The following is a 20238-nucleotide window of genomic DNA, read 5'->3' on the forward strand; positions in this document are numbered from 1 at the left end:
GGTTCTCCATTTTCAAAGAAAAGAGACTTAATAAGCGCTTCAAGGCTTGGAAGGCGTTGGCTATCATCATAACTATAAATCAAAGGAATCATTCACGCTAAATTTAGAGAAGCTCTTATGAAAGACAATGAAAACGGGTTTGAGGAGGGGCATTCCTTATTTAGGCACTTCCATGTATTTGAAATCTTATCCATAGCATGCTTTTTAGCAACTTCTACATCAGAGACTTGATATTCCCTCATGTAACAGTAAACGTATTATCCATCTTTACCGTCCTGATTCTCATCATAACATTCATGCAATTAATTAATCGTTTAATAATTTTCCATCCATTGCCTAGACACACGCTGACAAAATTCACATGTTAGAATGGATCTAACTTATTATCTGACCGTCGCATCATTATTGTGACAAGACAATATGGGTCAATACTTGTAACCTGTCGGGTACAACTAGTGCTTTGTCTTGTGCATTTTCACATTACTTTGCACACTGAAATAATTCAAGATCAGTTTTGTCTCAATAATTTCTGGTTGCTATCAATAGCAATGACAAAAACTTAAATATCAAAATGGTTGCGGTGAGGGATAACATTCCTGGATTATTGTCAACAAGTTGAACAGTCTCCTTCGTTACTTTTTGACCCAGCGGAAAAAATGCATGCACGATTACCACATGTATCCCTGAACTAATAGTCCCATGTTTGAAGTATTCTTCAGAATTAGGCATGCCCCCCTCGGAAAACCATTTGCTTCAATCAGAAATGCGTTGCACAAACTGGACCGGTGTAGCAATCAACATTATCTTGCCACTGTTAATTAACCAAAGAAATTCTCTCAAAAAGTTAAAGCATAAATCTGGTAATTGTAATGTTTATACGCACCGCTTTCCTTAGTGAGTGCGCATTGTTATAGCCATGCTCCTTGGACACCTTGCAGCTGATTTCATTGGTGATATCATCAAGAAGCTGAAAACATATCTTCATGTAGTCTGGCAGTTGATCGATAACCGCATGATCCCGTCTTCAATTAGCAGTGGTTTTGCAAATCAAATTGATCGAATTGCTTAATGAATAAAGAATCATGGCTTATCCGGCTGTACAGATGTGGAGGTTTAAGTACAAACATTTATGAAGTTATGAGTGACATTTAGAGATAAAATTAAATATTTTTACTTAATTTTTACTCATTCTGATCGATGGTCAATATGTGTCAACTTAGAATATATAAAATGATTATTTTACTCTGAATTTTACTTATGACTTTTACAATGTAAAAATGTCGATTTAAGAGTATTTCTTCATTGCTACGTTGGTTGCGAAGTGTTTTAATGTCGTAACTTTTAAGATTATGGGTTATTTAGGTTTAAAATACAAATTAATTTTCACAAATTTGAATTTATTTAACTTTCTATTGATGTCAATGACAAGACGGATTATTTGATAAGAAGTTATTTGTGCAGATGAAAATAGACAAAAGACAAATTAGCTTGTTGGAGTTTATTGTTTTGTCATTGTGAACTGTTATATATATATGGATAGCCATGAGTTGTTGATATAATGTACTGTTTTATTTTGAGATTTTTATAGTGAAAGATATAAACGATCATAAAATACTTATGTAAAAGCTATTATTCAAATATTTATTATCAAATCTCATGGGTGAAATCAACTAAACCTTTTATTATTTTATAACATATTACACAATAACATTTGCATTTTCTTTCCTTGTAGGAAAAACTTCACAAGACAAGATCTAATAAACTCCTTGAATAGGTTCTCCATTTTCAAAGACGAGACTTAATAAACTCTTCAAGGCTTGAAAGGCGTTGGTTGTCATCATAACTGTGTATCAAAAGAACCATTCTTGCTAGATATAGGGAAGCCCTTTTGAAAGATGATGAAAACGGGTTTGAGGAGAGACATTCCTTATTTAGGCACTTCCATGCATCTGAAATCTTATCCATAGCATGCTTTTCAGCAGCCTTTACCTCAGAGACTTGGTGTTCCCTCGTGTAGTAGTGAACGTATGATCCATCTTTGCCGTCCTGATTCTCATCCTGACATTTATGTAATTAATTAACCTTTTAATAATTTTCCATCCATTGCCTAAAACGTGCTGACATAATTCACATGTTGGAATGGGTCTAACTAATTATGTGACCGACATACCATTATTGTGACAACACAATATGGGTCAATACTTGTAACTTGTCCGGTACAACTAGTGCTTTGTCTTGTGCATTTTCATATTACTTTGCACACTGAAATAATTCAAGATCAGTTTTGTCTCATTAATTTCTGGTTGCTATCAATAGCAGTGACAAAAACTTAAATATCAAAATGGTTGCGGTGGGGGATAACATGCAAAACTAAAATATCAAAAATGGTTGCGGTTGATACCTTAGCACTACCTAAACCATGCAAAAGCGGAAGAATAGTTGCGGTGGGGGATAACATTCCTGGATTATTGTCAACAAGTTGAACAGTCTCCTTCGTTACTTTTTGACCCAGCGGAAAAAATGCATGCACGATTACCACATGTATCCCTGAACTAATAGTCCCATTTTTGAAGTATTCTTCAGAATTAGGCATGCCCCCCTGGGAAAACCATTTGCTTCAATCAGAAATGCGTTGCACAAACTGGACCGGTGTAGCAATCAACATTATCTTGCCACTGTTAATTAACCAAAGAAATTCTCTCAAAAGGTTAAAGCATAAATTTGGTAATTGTAATGTTTATACACACCGCTTTCCTTAGTGAGTGCGCATTGTTATAGCCATGCTCCTTGGACACCTTGCAGCTGATTTCATTGGTGATATCATCAAGAAGCTGAAAACATATCTTCATGTAGTCTGGCAGTTGATCGATAACCGCATGATCCCGTCTTCAATTAGCAGTGGTTTTGCAAATCAAATTGATCGAATTGCTTAATGAAGAAAGAATCATGGCTTATCCAGCTGTATAGATGTGGAGGTTTAAGTACAAACATTTATGAAGTTACGAGTGACATTTAGGGATGAAATTAAATATTCTTACTTAATTTCCACTCATTCTGATCGATGGTCAATATGTGTCAACTTAGAACATATAAAATGATTATTTTACTCTGAATTTTACTTATGACTTTTACAATGTAAAAATGTCGATTTAAGAGTATTTCTTCATTGCTACGTTGGTTGCGAAGTGTTTTAATGTCGTAACTTCTAAGATTATGGGTTATTTAGGTTTAAAAGACAAATTAATTTTCACCAATTTGAATTTATTTAACTTTCTATTGATGTCAATGACAAGACGGATTATTTGATAAGAAGTTATTTGTGCAGATGAAAATAGACAAAAGACAAATTGGCTTGTTGGAGTTTGTTGTTTTGTCATTGTGAACTGTTATATATATATAGATAGCCATGAGTTGTTGATACAATGTACTGTTTTATTTTGAGATTTTTGTTGTTAGAATTTGAAGCTAATTTTTCTTGTTAATTGTTACAAATTTTTTTCTTGTTAATTGTTATAAATTTGAAACTAAATTAATTTCGAAAATTTTTTAAGGTTAATGCCCTCAACAAATATTGAACATTTTCATTTTGCATTTCACAGCAAATTGTACAAAAAAGACCGATGAAACAAGAATTTGCATTTTGCAATATGGAAGATGTTTAAAAGACAATTTGATTTTCACCAATTCAAATTTATTTCACTTTCTATTGATGTCAATAACAAAATAGATAATTTGATAAGAAGTTATTTATGCATATCAAAATATACAAAAGCCAAATTAGCATATTGAATAGAGTTTGTCATGGTCATCATTGTGAGCTGTTATATATATATGGGTAGCCATGAATTGTTGATAGTACATATTGTTTTATTTTGAGATTTTTGTAGTTAAGATTTGAAGTTAGTTGCTTTTGTTAATTGTTATAAATTTGAAACTAATTTAATTTCAAAAATTGTTTAATGTTGATACATTCAACAAGTATTGAACATTTTACAACATAAATTTTAAAACTTCATATTCAATATAGCATTTCACAACAAATTGTGCAAAAAGGACCAATAAAACAAGTGTGTGTGTGTGTGTCTCTCTCTCTCTCTATATATATATATATACATATATATATATATATACATATATATATATATATACATATATATATATATATATATATATATATATATAAAATAGGTTTTGGGTAGGAATTAGAACTTGTAAGGTCGGTTCGGAGTAGGAACCGACTTTATAAGTTCTAAGTTTTGGTTCCTATTTCTAGAAAGCAACTAGTTTTGATTCTTGAAAATTTTATAAAATACCCAGATTCGCAAACCTCTACAATATATGACATTATGTCTAGCATATCCAAACATGAAACTAGATTTTTAAACTTATTATTTTCCTTTTCTTAAGGTTTGGAATCATAACTTTGGGAAAACAACCCACAATTGTTCACTTTTCCCCAAGTCATAAGTTGTCTTACCGGATTTCTTATAAGGATTTCTATTTAGTAAGTGACATGCAGATAAAATAACTTCATCCCAAGGATTTCTAAGAGCAGAAGAACTGACAAGCATTAGATTCATCATTTCTTTTAGGATCCTATATTTTATTTTAGTTGCATCATTTGATTCGGGTGAATAGGGAGGAGTATTTTCAAGAATTATTTCTTCAATTTCACAAAAATAATTAAAAAGAATATATTTACCATATTTATTTGATCTAATCCTTTTACTTTTTCTTATCTAATTGGTTTTCAACCTTAACTTTGAATAAGACATGTTTTAGTGTATCTGAAAAGATAATCTATACAATTCATATAATATTTTTTACATCACTATTCATAGTTTGCTTTAAGTCTCCTAAATAAGTGTAAATTAAGTTCAATAAATTTGTTTCTATTTGAAAAAATCCAATAATTATTTATTTATTTATTCATTTGGATTCAACACATTTTTTGTCATTTATTCAAGAAAGTCTTATTTAGGTTAGAAAAATTGCATTATTTCAAATATATATTATACTAACATGTTCTAATCTAGCATGACATATATCAATAAAATCAATCAAGTAAACAGAAGAATATGTATTTCCATTCATAATTTCAAAAATATTTACAAAAAGTCTCTAATTACAATAGCCTTTCTCCACAAACACATCATTTTTAGTCGTTACAATCGTGTCATATTCAAATGACACTTTAACCCTAATTATAGTTCTAATTTTAGGCACTTGTTTTTCATAATTTAGAGCCGAAGTCTTGCTAGATTTGAGTTTTCCTTTACTAAGAACATTAGTTGTTTGAGAATCACTAAGACATACATTTTCTTCTCTATCCCTTACTAGAGTGCAGAAGCTGAAAGAAGTTTTGTTTATACAAATATGTCCAGTAGAACCTGAGTCTACTATCAATTCTTTCTCATTGCCCACAACATTAGCTTGAGAAATGACCATAGTGATGATATCATCTCCTTTAATCAAATTTGCTTTTGCTTTAGTAGGACTGTCTTTTACCACTCTTTTCCTACATTTAGAGTGTATCAAAATTTGATAAGATCTAGTGTGCGTATTGTACGATACGATATGTATCAGCAAAATTTATGATATGGACCAATGCAACTTTTAAACTCAATTAGACATGTAATTAGGGATGGATACAAACCCAACCTAGCTCGAACAGTCCTTGGCTTGAGTTTGACTCAAATATAATATGATTTAATTTGATTCGACTCAAATTGATGGTTGCGATTCAATTCAGTTTGACTCAAATTGATGGTTTGGAATCGATTCAATTCAACTCGAATTGATGATTTGATTCAATTCGATTCAACTCAAACTGATAGATCATAGCTCAATTCAGTTTGGATTTATGGTTTGAATCGATGGTTTAAATTCATGGTTCAAAATTTTGGCTCAAGTTCATTACTCATTGACAAAACGATATTATTTCACCCAAATAATAGACAAAACAACCTATTCGAGCCTAACTTGACTCCAATCAAAACAAACACCTCCTAACTTAAGTTCGACTTGGTTCAAAAAATGAATAGGATCTTCCAATTTGAATTTAACTCGAATTCAAATTAAACAAATTTGGGTCAAACCAAACCAAATCAAGCTTGATTCTTATACTAAGTTGACTTAATTTGGATGTAGCTCAAAATCGGTTTATACAACCGAATTTTTTTCTTTTGTAAAGCAAAAAATATTTTCTTAATATAATAGAATATTTAATATACAACTATATATTATTTTATTTTTTGTTGCATTACTTATTTTGCATGATGAAGTTTAGTTATAATTCTTAGTTTATATTCTTTCTTGACTAAGCTAACAAAATTTTGATAAGATGGTTTTAGTCTTTTATTTATGTTTTAAAAACATTAGTGGTATTAAATTGAAATGGAAATCAAAATAAAAAGTATAACAAAAAAATACTTTAATTTAATTTTAATTTTTTATTATTTTATTTTAAAAAGGCATATCATACGATACGATACACAATATAAAAATTGGGTTTTTGATACAGGATTTGATATGTGATTCAACTAATTTGCAAACTTCGCAATATTAACCCAAAATTCCATATGTTTTGTATTAAAAGTTTAGAATAGATAAGGGTGGTAGTAGCACCATGCATATATCAACTATGGAAAACAACTTATCTTATCATCTTTTATAGTTTTAACCTACAAACAATTCACTTTAAGAGATATTAGGAAAGGGTTTTGTGGATGGAAGGCGTGGGATGATTTTGAAGGAAGAAACAACAACAACATTGTGGTTGGCTTATGCGAAACTGGCAGAAACATTAGTAACGACATAAACTATGTTTGAATATGGATCCATATTAAAATCCTTAAGATTTTTGTAAATTTTTGGCAACAGATGCAGGAACAAAAGGTTTCTAGTGTGATTCAACAAGGCATAACTAGCTAGAAAAGGGTATAAAAAGTAAGAAAAAAGCATGTAATGAAAAACAAGAACGAGCGAGTAGAGAAAGTCATGTGTTGATATCAAAATAAAGCCTTTTATAGTTGAAAAATAAGAATGTTAAAATGAGTACAAGTTAAAAGAGATTAAGAAACAAAGCGCTGAAGCAATTTACATGATGAACAATTGTTCCACAACTACCAAGTGAATGAATAATACAAAACGTCACATCTTAAGTAATTTAAGAGATGAATGACCATTTTGACAATTATTTGATTCAAAATTTTATAAAATTATGTAACATTCTACACAATTTTTATTATTTGATATGACATAAAACTAACTTTTTTGCTTTTCCATCAATTTTCAATCATCAAAGGATGCAGAGAGTAACCAAAAAGAGGACTTTGACATCAAATTCAATATCCAGATGTGCCAGTAGGAGGTCTTTGGATTTTATTTGGATTGATTAGTGTGATTTATTAAGATCTAGTTCTAATGTTAAAACATGTGATTTTGTGTGATTAATTATGTTAGAATGTAAATTCATAGGTTAGATTACATAAGAATATGATATAATGAGTTATTGATTATTTGAGTGGCAAAGGAATTTTATTAGCATTGTTATATATCAAATTATTATATGTTTATTTAGATGTTCATATGCATACGTTTGGAGTATAAATGTGTTAGATGTCCTAGTGAATGAATTTTAGTGTTTTGATTTGTGAAATTCAATGGCAAACAACTGTTTCTGCCATTTTAGGCATGATTGTGACCATACCAAGGATAGGAATGGTTGTTCCTTAGCTAATTAGGGTTTTTATAATTCATGATGAAATGCTTGTCCCAAAAATAGGTATAACCACTTTTGTCATATAAAATAGGTCATGATAAACGCTCTCACTAAAGCATAGTATGACCATTCTAAGGATATAAATGGTTGTTCCTTGGCTAGTTAGGGTTTTTATAGTTCATGATGAAAAGCTCATCCAAAAGACAAGTGCAACTAATCTTGCCATATAGACAAGGTCATTAATAAAACCATTGTTGAATTATAGTATGACTATTTGTGTAAAAAAGAAAAAATTATCCCAGGACACTTGAGCAGTTGTGAAAGAGGATATAAGAAAAATCATAAAACAAAAAGTGAATGTCCATTTTTAAAACTTGAACAGTTGTTTGTGAGGGTATTATTTAAGCAATTGGTCTTTTGCAAACTTCAACTTCTTAGCCAAATCAAGGTCTTTCCACCATCTAATATATCACAAGTATATATACAAATTAATTAAGTGGTGATCAAAGCCAAGACATAGAACAATGTCAATAATGGCCAATCCTTCAAAACTATCTTCTCCTACTTTGCCTATCATGTGCTTAAATGCCTTCACTTTTTGTGCATGCTCAACATGAATGTCTTCCTATATTATTGGGTCTAAGTCCACCCATGATGGTTCAACCCGACTTGGTTTACTTTAACTATCAAGGATAGTTGGTGTGGAAGTTATTTGACAGTTAGACTTTTATTTAAAGTCTAAATTGCTTTCCCTCAGTGAATGAATGTAATTTTTACTAAAGAGGTTTTACTTTTATTTTTCTCCACAAATAAAACCAAAATTGTACAAAGAGAACAAGTCTCCTAAAATGAATGCAATACGTGGGCAAATAGAGTTGCAGAAATGATTCACGTTAACATCTTGCATCATATTCGAATGGACTTTGTTGCAAATTTGAAGTTGGGCACATATTATGTTTACTATAATTTACATAATTCAATTTGGCATATTTAATTGTTTTCAACATTGGTATCGGAGCATAGGCTACAAATATTCCATGTGTTATGTGAATTAAATCATATATTCTATGCAAATATAATCTAAATTTTTTACTAACACTTGTTTTGGGCACAAATTAAATTAAACCAAAATCGCATAAAATTGGTGACGGAAAACATGTTGGATAGTTGTTTGGAATTGTATTACAAGCATTGAAATTAAAATGGAGTTGAGTTAATGCAAGAATCGATGAAAATCAAGCCAAAAACTATGATCCATGATGTGTTTTTCAAGTTGTCGTATCACTGAATCTAGCAATATTAGAAGCCATCATTGGTCCAAGAAGAACATCGAACTAGTAGGCTAGAAAAGCTCTATAGTCCTATCATCAAAAAATCATTGGAAGACATCTAATTTAACAGCCAAACTTTTAGGATTCATCACTCAAATAAGAGTTGCAATCAGGTTAGGAAAACCCAATTGCCTGACCCGTTGGTCAACAGGTTGGTGAAATATATGTTAACCCATATAGTCAATCGAGTTAGCTCAAACCCTACCAATAAACAAAAATAATTAATTCAGAAATAAATAATCAAAGCAATCTAAGAACTAGATTAAAACAATAATAAGACAAGTTCTAGCCAAGTAATTCAAATATGGTTCAATTCAATTGATCATCAATAAAAAGATTAATCTTTCTTTTTAAATAAATTGATTATAAAACATCAAGATGCTTGTTATTCTGTGTTTCCTTGGGTGTCGGTAATTAAAAAACGTTCTTTAATTACTTTTCTTGTTTTTCAATCAGTTTTAAATACGATTTTAAAATTTAAATTGAAAGCAGAATTAAGAATTAGAAAAGTCACCGATTCTAATCAACAAAACACAAACGTTGTTTTTGTTTAAATTAGATTAACCTATTCCACTAACATACAATAGTTATTCTACTTCACCAAATATGCTAGTTAGCCACTTATGATTAAACTATCAAACAATTACGGATTCGATAATTTAATCTAGCAAAGTTGTTTTTAATCCAAAGTAAATAAGTCATCTCTTATTTAAATGAACAAGACAATAATAAATAAAATCAGAAATAGATTAAATATTTAAAAGAAAAGAATGGGTAAAGAAGATCTCATAATCGTCGTAGAACCATGATCCCGATTACGCGATTAAAGAAAAGAGTTAGCCACTCATGTTCATGTTCATGGCTTCACAGAAAATTAAAATAAAAATCCTATCCTAATAAAAGAAGAACTAGCGAAGGGTTGCGACTGTGTTTATTTTTGAAAGAAAATGATGCTAAAAAACCAAATCCTTAAAACAGGGAACAATTTTCTTTTTTATAGTGCTAGTTCTACTTCAGTCATTAAGAAATTTTTTGTGCCAAATATCATCTAGAGGACCTAAACTTCCTCCAATTGTCAATTAAGTCTCCAACTGTAAATTTCTCAATAAATAACGAGATTCTCTCCTTTCCACAATCAGCTATCTCCTATGTATTTGCCGTTTTTCCATCTTGATACGTGACAACTTTAAATTCCTTTTATTTCGTATCTTTTCTCAGAATAATGCAATTAATGCCTAATTTCCTAAAACAAACAATTAATCAAATAATTAATGAATTAAATACCACAAATCAAGAAAATTAGATGCTGAAAAATATGGAATTTCACACACTAACAAATTCCCCCACACCATTCCTTTACTTGCCTTCAAGCAAACATCAATCAGTCTCTTCTTCACCCTTTTCCTTCCTTCTAGTACATCCTCAAATAACTCAAAGTTAAGATGCATTAGAAACCCAAGTCCAAAACAACAATCAAGAGCACAAGTCTTCATAGCATGAATTTTTGGAAAAACATAAGCATCTCATCAATCTCATCAAAATCAAATGAAACAAGATTCAACACCCTCACATTGGTTTCACTGTATGCTCTCAAAGTGTTTAAGGTTTCATTTAGCTCTCAGATCAATTATAAGAGGATGTAGGCAAAGAATAATCTTTTGACAAATAAGGAAAATGGTGTTCAGTAAAAATAACATGTCTAGAGATATAAACATGATGAGTATTTTTATCCAGACACTTATATCCTTTATGCAATGGATTGTATCCTATGAACACACAAAGAAATGTTTTCTTGCAAACTTATGCATACCTGAAGTTTTTAAATAAGGAGAGCATTGAGAGTCAAAAATACATAAGCTAGAGTAATTAGGATCCTCATCAAAAATTTTGAAATAAGGAGTTTTCTTACCACTTTTGGAAGATAGAGGTAATCTATTAATTAGATAAACCGCCGTTAAGAATGCATCTACCCAAATTTTTGTAGGAATGTTTGTATATAAGAGCAAAGTCAACTCGGTTTCAATGATGTGGCGATGTTTGCATTTAACTAGTCCATTTTGTTTTGGCATATATGGGCAAGAAATTTGATGCATGATTCCATAAAAAGTTAAGTGATTTTGGAATTGATTTGAAGTGAATTCTCCACCACCATCACTTTGAAAGATTTTTATTGTCCTATCATAAAAATTCTCAATAAGAGGTTGAAACCTAAGAAAGCATTAAAAAAAAGTCAGATTTATTTTTTAAAGGATATAACCAAGTATAACAAGTAAAATCGTCAACAAAAATTATATAATATTTAAAATTTTGAGAAGAGGTTATTAGGGCAGGACCCCATAAGTTACTATAATTTTTTTCTAAAGGAAAGGTAAAAATAGATTCTGATTTATTAAAAGAATGTTTACAACGTTTCCCAAGTTGGCAACTATTGCATATAGTATTTTTTTTGTCAACCAATGTGAAACATTGATCACTTTCTTATTCTCTAAAATTTGTAAAAATTGTAAATTGGGATGTCCTAAGTGAGCATGCAAATTAACTCTTGAGGACTTGACTGTAGTATTGGCTTCAACAAGTTGTCATCCCTTAACATCATACAAGCCTCCTTGTCTATAACCTTTTGCCAGAATTTTGTTCTTGTGATCCTTAATAACAACCTTATCAGCATCAAAGGTAATCATGTAAAAATTTCCATCAATAAGTTTACTTACAAATGATAGATTTTTCTTAATTTCTGGTACAAGTAAAACATTATTTAATAAAAGCTTACCATGTGATGTGTTTAGCAAAGCTTTACCTATATGTGTAAAAGGTAAAGCTTGACCGTTACCAACAAAAATAGATTATTATCAAAATGAGGTTTTAAAGATTTTAGGTTGCCTCCTTGATTTGTCATGTAAGCATTGGCATCCGAATCGGCATAAAAGTTTGGATCACTTTCATGGTCTAAATTTATGGCTGTAAAAGCTTCCTAAACATTTTCTCCTTCAGTTTCATAGTTGTACCTGTAATAGCAACTAATTGTTGAATGGTTAATTCATCCACATATTTGGTAAGCTGCTTGACTTGTGTTTTGCCTCCTTGGTTATCCTTTCCAATTTTTGTTGGATTGTGACAAATGGAGGTTGATTATTATTGTGAGAATGAATTTGTGTGAAAGAATTTGGAACTCTTCATTAGAAGTGGCCTCTTCCTTCACGTTGACATTTTCCCCTTCTATTTTGTCTGAAGAATGCTTGATTATGATTCAATTGCTGTTTTTCTTCCACAAGAAAGGCCTACTCAAAATTTGCAAAGACATGATAAATTGATTAAAAGATGGAAATGCTTGTTTTGACAAAATGACAATTCGAAATTCTTTGTATTTGTCTCCAAGTCCTTGTGAAACTTGGAAAACTTGTCAACATCTCTAAGAGGTTTTCCAATTGCCGCAAGTGATAGTTTTTTAAGAAGAAAAAATAGAGAAAACGAAGGATAGAAATTGAATGAAATGAAAGAATAAAAGCAAGAAATGAGAAAAGTTGATATGATGCAGTAAAGAGGAATATTATTTATTCATTTTGGTGTACTACATTTATATTAAAAATATCTTAACTGAAAAGATAATGCAAAAAAAATTACAGTAACAACCAATATTTCTGATAACACTAACAATATCATAAAGAATAGGACTTATTGACTGGAAAAACAAATTCTAGTTATTGACTGAAACTAATTAAAGAAAAGTTCAATGTGGCAGTCCTGAAGCAAATTATTAACACTCCTCCTTGCTTTAGGCACTGCAAATTCCAATCATCTTCCTTAGTAACTCGAACTTTCCAACTGGAAGTGGCTTTGTGAACAAATCTGCCAGCTGATCTTCAGACTTGCAGTAAGCAAGTTTCACTTTTCCAGTTTGTTGCACTTCCCTCAAGAAGTAGAGCTTGATGTTGAAGTGTTTTGTTTTTCCGTGAAATACTGGATTTCGTGAAATTGCAATTGCTGCTTGATTATCAACAAAAATCTCAATACCTTTATTTTGCACCATGTGTAAATCAGATAGGACTTTCCTTAGCCATAGAGCTTGGTTTGCTATTGCAATAAACTCTGCTTCTGCAGTGGATTGTGCTACAATCTCTTGTTTCTTTGAACACCATGAAAAAACACCTAAGCCTAGGTTGAAACAGTATGTTGAGGTACTTTTCATGTCATCAACAGAACTACCCCAATCACTATCTGAAAAACCACTCAACTTGAAGTTCTGACTTTTCTCAAACTTGACGCCACAATTAAGACTGCCCTTAATAAACCTTAAGATTCTTTTTGCTGCTCTTAAATGTACTTCACTAGCACAATGCATAAAACGAGATAAGAGACTTACAACAAATAGAATATCAGGTCTTGTTGCTGTAAGATACATCAAGCAACCAATCAAACTTCTGTAATAGCCTTCATTAACTTTACTAGCACCATCTTCTTTGCTCAGCTTCTCTTTTTAACCCATTGGTGTGTTTATTGCTTTGCATTCTTCCATCTAAAATTTCTTCAAAATTTCCTTTGCATACTTCTTTTGACAGATGAAAACTTCATTTTGGCTTTGCTAGACCTCCAAGCCAAGAAAGTAAGTCATAAGACCAAGATCTGTCATCTTAAAGACTTGCATCATCTCTTGTTTAAACTCCTCAATCATCTGTGCATTATCTCCTGTTACCAAAAGGTCATCAACATAAAGAGATACAATAAGAACATAACTACCCTTTTGTTTAACATAAAGAGTAGCTTTAGATAAGCTTTTTGTGAAGCCTAAGCTTAGCAAATATTCATCAATCCTGTTGTACCAAGCTTTTGGAGCTTGCTTTAGGTCGTAAAGAGCCTTTTTGAGCAAATAGACCTTATCCTTTTCACCTTGCACAACAAAACCTTCTGGTTGTTCCACATAAATTTCTTCTTTTAGAACACCATTTAGAAAAGCTGATTTGACATCTAGCTGAAACACTTTCTAGCCTTTTTGTGCTGATAGGGCTAATAATAATCTGATTGTGTCTAGTCTAGCAACAAGAGCAAACGTTTCAGAGTAATCAACACCAAAAATTTGAGCATACCCTTTGACGACGAGCCTAGCTTTGTGTTTGTTGATAGAGTTATCAACATTTAGCTTCGTTCGGTACACCCACTTTACTCTAATGATCTTTCTGCCTTCTAGTTTGTTGACTAATTCCCAAGTTTTGTTCTTGTGAATCATTGACATCTCCTCCTCCATTGCTTTCTTCCACTTAGGGTCTTTAAGAGCTTTTTTATGATCAGTAGGTTCATATAATGCTACATTACATCTTTGATAAGTGTCTAAAAGTGATCTTGTTCCTCTAATTGGTGGATCATCTATCAATTCATTTTCCCATTGGTCTGTTGTCTCCTCCTCAAAAGAATCATTTCTAAATTCTTCTGAAAGTCTGTTAGTTCCTTGTGAATTTTCCCAGTCCCATTACTCATCCTCATTGAAGTGAACATCTCTAGTTATCACCATTTTTCTTGTTTGAGGATGATATACTTTGTAGGCTTTAGAAATTGTGCTATAGCCAACAAAGATACTTGGAATTGCTTTTTTATCAAGCTTGTCTCTCTTAACCTGTGGAACATGGACAAAACATAAACAACCGAATACTTTAAGAAAACTTAGTGAAGGTATATACCCATACCAAGCTTCAAATAGAGTTTTGTCTTTAATGGTTACACTTGGAAGCTGATTTTACAAAATATTGCTGTATTGGCTGCCTTTGCCCAGAAACTTTTTGGCAACCCCTTCTCATGCAACATGCATCTAGCCATCTCTATGACATATCTGTTCTTCCTTTCACTCACTCTATTTTGCTGTGGAGTGTAAGAAGCAGTGAACTGATGTTCTATGCCAGCTTTATCACAAAACAGGTTAAATTCTACAAAAGTGTACTCTTTTCCATTATTAGATCTTAAGATTTGAATTTTGCAGCTGCTTAAATTTTCCACCATCTTTTTAAACTTCCAGAATACTCCAGCAACTTTAGACTTGAACTTTAGGAAATAAATCCAACACATTCTTGTAAAATCATTAATGAAAAGAATGTAATACTGACTACTTTGAAGTGATGGTGTTCTTTAAGGTCCACCCATATATGTATGAAGTTGTTACAACTTTTGTGTTGCTCTCTAGGATGATTTAGGAAATGGTTTCCTACTTTGTTTACCAAATTGACAAGCATGACAATTTGGCAAGTGATCAATTATAACTGGTAAACCTCTTGTCACTTCATCTTTCTTCATCTTGAGCATTCGTTGAAGATGACAATGCCCAAGCCTTTTGTGCCAGACTTCTGTGATATTGACATTGGTGGAATAAGCTGTGTGCTCCTCCTCCGTAGGATCAAAAAAGAAGTTTTTCCTTGTCATTTTGACACGTAAAATCTCCTTTCCAACGACGTTGTAGATGTGACAATACAAGTCTTCAAAGGACACCTTAAATCCTTTTTCAATTAACTGGCTAACACTCAGTAGATTTTGATCAATATCAGGTATATAAAGAACATCTAAAATAGTTTTTGTACCTGAACTAGTTGTCATTGCAATGGTTCCTTTTCCTTTTGCAGCAATATAACCACCATTCCCTATCCTGACTTTAGTCATTGCAGTAGCCTTTAACTCCTTAAAAAGAGTTTTGTCAAAGGTCATATGGTTTGTACAACCACTGTTAATGAGCCAACTTTTTGAGGAGACCTTTATAGAGAAACACGTTGCCACAAACATTTGATCTTCTTCATCTTGATCAGCCACATGGACTTCTTCCTCTGGTTTCTGAGATTTGCTTTTGCAAATCATAGCTTCATGTCCAAGCTGATTGCACTTGCTGCACTTTGCATCAGGCCTTTTCCAACACTTGAATGGAGAATGACCCATTTTGCTATAGTGTTCACAAGGCGGGAAATTTCTCCTTGAGCTTCCATCTTTGTTTCAAATGCGACTGTTTGAACTACTCCCAAAACTTTCTTGTTGGTGTTTGACTGACAAGGCTCCTTCTACGGTACACTCTTGTCTCATAAGTCTCCTTTGTTCTTGAGCTTTCAAAGCATTCAATAGTTCTGCCAAGGTGATCTTGGACAAATCTTTAGTATTTTCCAAGGTGGTTATTGAGGCTTCATATTTTTCAGGCACCGTAACAAGAATTTTTTCAACAATTCTTGAATCACCAAATTTAGTGCCAAAAAGCCTTACCTTGTTGGCAATGCCAAGCAATCTGTCTGAATATTCTTTGATTGTCTCAGCATTTTTCATCTTTTGCAGCTCAAATTCCCTTGTTAGATTGAGCACTTGCATTCCTCGTATTCTTTCATCTCCTGCGTATTCTGTCTTCAGATGCTCCTAGATTTCTTTTGCTGATTTGAGATTCATGATCTTCGTGAAAATCGTTGTTGAAACACCAGCAAACAACGTTGCTTTGGCTTTTGATTTTCTGGTCTTCTTCTCTTTGTGGCTTTTCATCTGAGCTACCATTGGATTATTTGGCAGTGGAGCAACTTCGTAATCTTCTTCGATGGCTTCCCATAGATCCAAAGCCTCAAGATAAGTTTCCATTCTAACAGCCCAAAGTTGGTAGTTTTCTCTATCAAAAACATATGGAACAGCTTGAGAAAATTTGGGGAAATCAGTTTCTGCTTCCATGGATACTTACAGGTCCCGTAAGAATGAAGCTCTGATACCAATTAATAGTTTTTTGAGAAGAAAAAAACAAAGAAAACGAAGGATAGAAATTGAATGAAATGAAAGAATAAAAGCAAGAAATGAGAAAAGCTGATATGATACAGCAAAAAGGAATATTATTTATTCATTCTGGTGCACTACATTTATATTAAAAATATCTGAATTGAAAAGATAATGCAAAAAAAATTACGGTAACAACTAAGATTTCTGATAACACTAACAATATCCTAAAAAATAGGACTTATTGACTGGAAAAACAAATTCTAGTTATTGACTGAAACTAATCAAAGAAAAGTTCAACATGGCAGTCCTGAAGCAAATTATTAACAGCAAGTTTGTCACAAATTTCTTTAAATTTTTGAATATATTCGTCAAGTGAAAATGTCCCTTTGGATAAGGAATGTAAGCCATTCTTTTATTTAGCTTCATTCTCTTCAGTGTTGGGCAACAATTGCTCTTGGAGTGGTTTCCAAATTGAGTAGGTTGTATCCCCACCGAATATCATATTGAGAACTTCTTCCATCGTGTTTCCAAGGAGCCAGGATACAAGAAGTCCATCGTTGTTGATCCATGCATCAAGATTTAAATTTTTTATTTTGTTTCCAGCAGAATCAATAATTTCATCTATTGGTTTTTTGGGATCATTGATGTGGTGTTTTATTCTTAGGCTGCAAATCAAGAGAAGTATCTGAGCCTTGATTGGTAGAGATTTTATCAAATATACAGGCATTTCAGAAATTAAAAGAAAGAGCATCTTAAGAGAGGAATGGGAAAAATAAAATCCTTACAGGCCATACTACCTAAATCTGTGCAAAGCTATTTAAAAAAGTTGACAATGAAAATCTTAGGCATCGAATATGAGAAAGTAGCTGATTAAATTGTTGTTCTTGTCCAACAACAAAGAGAAAGAAAAAAAGAAGTATCCCCACTAAGAGACAAGAGTATGATTAAACTTTAAGTTTTCAAAACTGAGCAAAACTTACCTAAGCATAGATTTTTTCAATAATAGAAACTGTCTTAATGGGGTACAATCCTTGCGGAGTCTTTGCTCCAAAAAGAATCACATCACTCCCTGATCCCAAAAAAAAAAAAAAGATAATAGCACTAATAAAATATAATTACTAAAACTAAGATTATAGAGTGTCAACAATGACTTGGTGGTCAAAACTGGAAGAAATACAATATTACAAAATGCCATGGATCATAAAGCATCTATTTTCTCACATCAAAACATTATGAATCACCATCAATAACAACATATGATTTGGCAAAAAAAAAGCACATCCAATATTAAATTAGTCATGTAATAGTTACCATCCAACACAACATTCGCAACATCAATTGCTTCAGTAGGAGTAGGTCTCAGGTTATTAGTCATGCTATCAACAACATGAGTAATCTCTGTAGGCTTACTAACCATGTTAAATTGGTAAACATGAGCCTTCTGAAATAGAAACACCTGGAAATCCAAAATGGATTATTAGTAGAAGAATCTTGATTAGTTTCATACATATTTGGTCGTTGATGAATGCTTAAACAATTAAATGCATAACACATGCACAAACTCCTATAAGTAAAATAGGATGACAGAATAATATGCATTCCAATTTCTGTGGTTATCATCATTAGCTTGACTGGCATCATAAAGAAGCCCCTTCTAATGAAGGTAACTTTTTGGCCTCTTATCACTAAGGTGTACAAGAAGAAATGTAAGGGTAAAAACAGGGGAGTATTGGCTTTTGGTGAGGTGGAAAAATTTGTTACTATAGTAAAAAGGTGGGACACATTGGAACTAAACGAGAATTGTTGAAGTGTGGAAAGGGAACAATATAAAAAGAGACATGTAAAAGAAACAAAAACAAAAGGAGATAAGAAGAAATTGGATAAGAGGATAAGGCGGAAGGAGCTGACACCTCTAGTTGCCAGCACTGTTCTCTTTTCCTTCAACTAATTTTCTACTTGTTTGGTTTAGTTATACAGTTGGATAGTAAGCAAATAAACCTGGGTTGAACTGATTTTAGAGACATTTTGCTACTTGTGTGTAACTATTGAAGTGTGTTGCAAGTATGCCTTATCAGCTGCATTATGCATACAGAGGCTGCTAATGTGTGATAAAGAAATAGATATGCATATGAAGTGGTCAAACTGAATATGTCATGTCTAACTAAATTTTTAGAAAGTTAGTAGTGTGCTAGTGGTCTTTTATTTATGGCTTGATAATAGGAAGAATAAGAAGATCATGCCTTTTGTTTGTGGTTTGACAATGGAAGATCATACCTTGTAATTAGAAATTTCTTTTTATATTTAAGGAAGATGCACTAAATGAAAAACAATAACATTATTCCTTTTTAAGAGTTTATTTTTTATGCTTTCCCTTTATAAAAACCAACAAAATTAGTATCAAAGCCAAGCTTCTTATGGGATCTAAGCGTTGAACAAATTATAAAAATACAAACAAAAATCCTCTATACAAAATCACAAACCAAAACATAAATATTAAACCAAAGCCACGATAATGGAAATAGATACAACATTCTCATTTATCACACCACCAGTGTTTGATGGTAATAATTATCAAGTCTAGGATATCAGAATGATAGTTTATTTGAATACTTTGGATGTGGCAAGCAGTGGAGGATGAATATTAAGTTCTTGCATTACTCACTAATCTAATAGTTGTTCAGCTCAAGAATCATGAGAAAAGGACCAGAAAGTCAAAAGCAAGAGCTTACTTATACTCTACAGTTTTAAGCGCGATATTCACCAGAATCATGAACCTATAGTCCGCAAAAGAGATTTAGGAGTATCTCAAGAAGGAACACCAAAGGAATGAGAGGACAAAGAACATACAGATGCTAAATTTGATTAGAGAATTTGAGATACTAAGAATGAAAGAGTCAAAATCCATCAAAGAGTACTCTGACAAGTTGCTCAATATTGTGAACAAGGTGAGACTACTTGGTAAGGATTTTTCTAGTGAAAAAATTGTGCAAAAAATTCTGGTTACATTACCTAAGAAATATGAAGCTAAAATCTCTTTTCTAGAAAAGTCAAAGGATCTGTCAAGCATTTCCTTGGTAGAATTGGTGAATGCATTGTAGGTGCAGGAGCAAAAAAGGTTGATGAGAAAAAGAATTCCATGGAAGGTGTTTTTCAAGCAAAGACACAAAAATCAGGAGGAAACAAAGAAAAGAGGAACAATAGGAAGCAGAATAAGTAGAGGTCTAGCAAAAATGCAGGCAATATAAAAGCAAGGATGAAACTTATCCACTTTGTCCACACTACAAGGAGACCAATTATCTATAGAAAAAGTGTTAGTGGAGGCTAGATATTCAATGTAGAAAATATGGTTAGACTAGGCACATAGGAAAGATTTACAAGTCATAGAAGCATGAAGAGGAAACAATTATCGCTGTTGAACAATATCAAGAGAAGCAGTTGTCTGTTGTAGCATGCTTTACAATAAACAATAATTCT

At 32.1% G+C, this 20238-nt stretch overlaps 1 pseudogene; it reads right to left on the bottom strand.

The window, feature by feature from the left end:
• The window catches only part of LOC123193150, a 97180-nt pseudogene that overhangs the window by 42603 nt on the left and 34339 nt on the right, over nt 1-20238 (bottom strand).

The sequence above is a fragment of the Mangifera indica genome, chromosome 12 (assembly GCF_011075055.1).
Source record: "Mangifera indica cultivar Alphonso chromosome 12, CATAS_Mindica_2.1, whole genome shotgun sequence".
Lineage (NCBI taxonomy): Eukaryota > Viridiplantae > Streptophyta > Magnoliopsida > Sapindales > Anacardiaceae > Mangifera > Mangifera indica.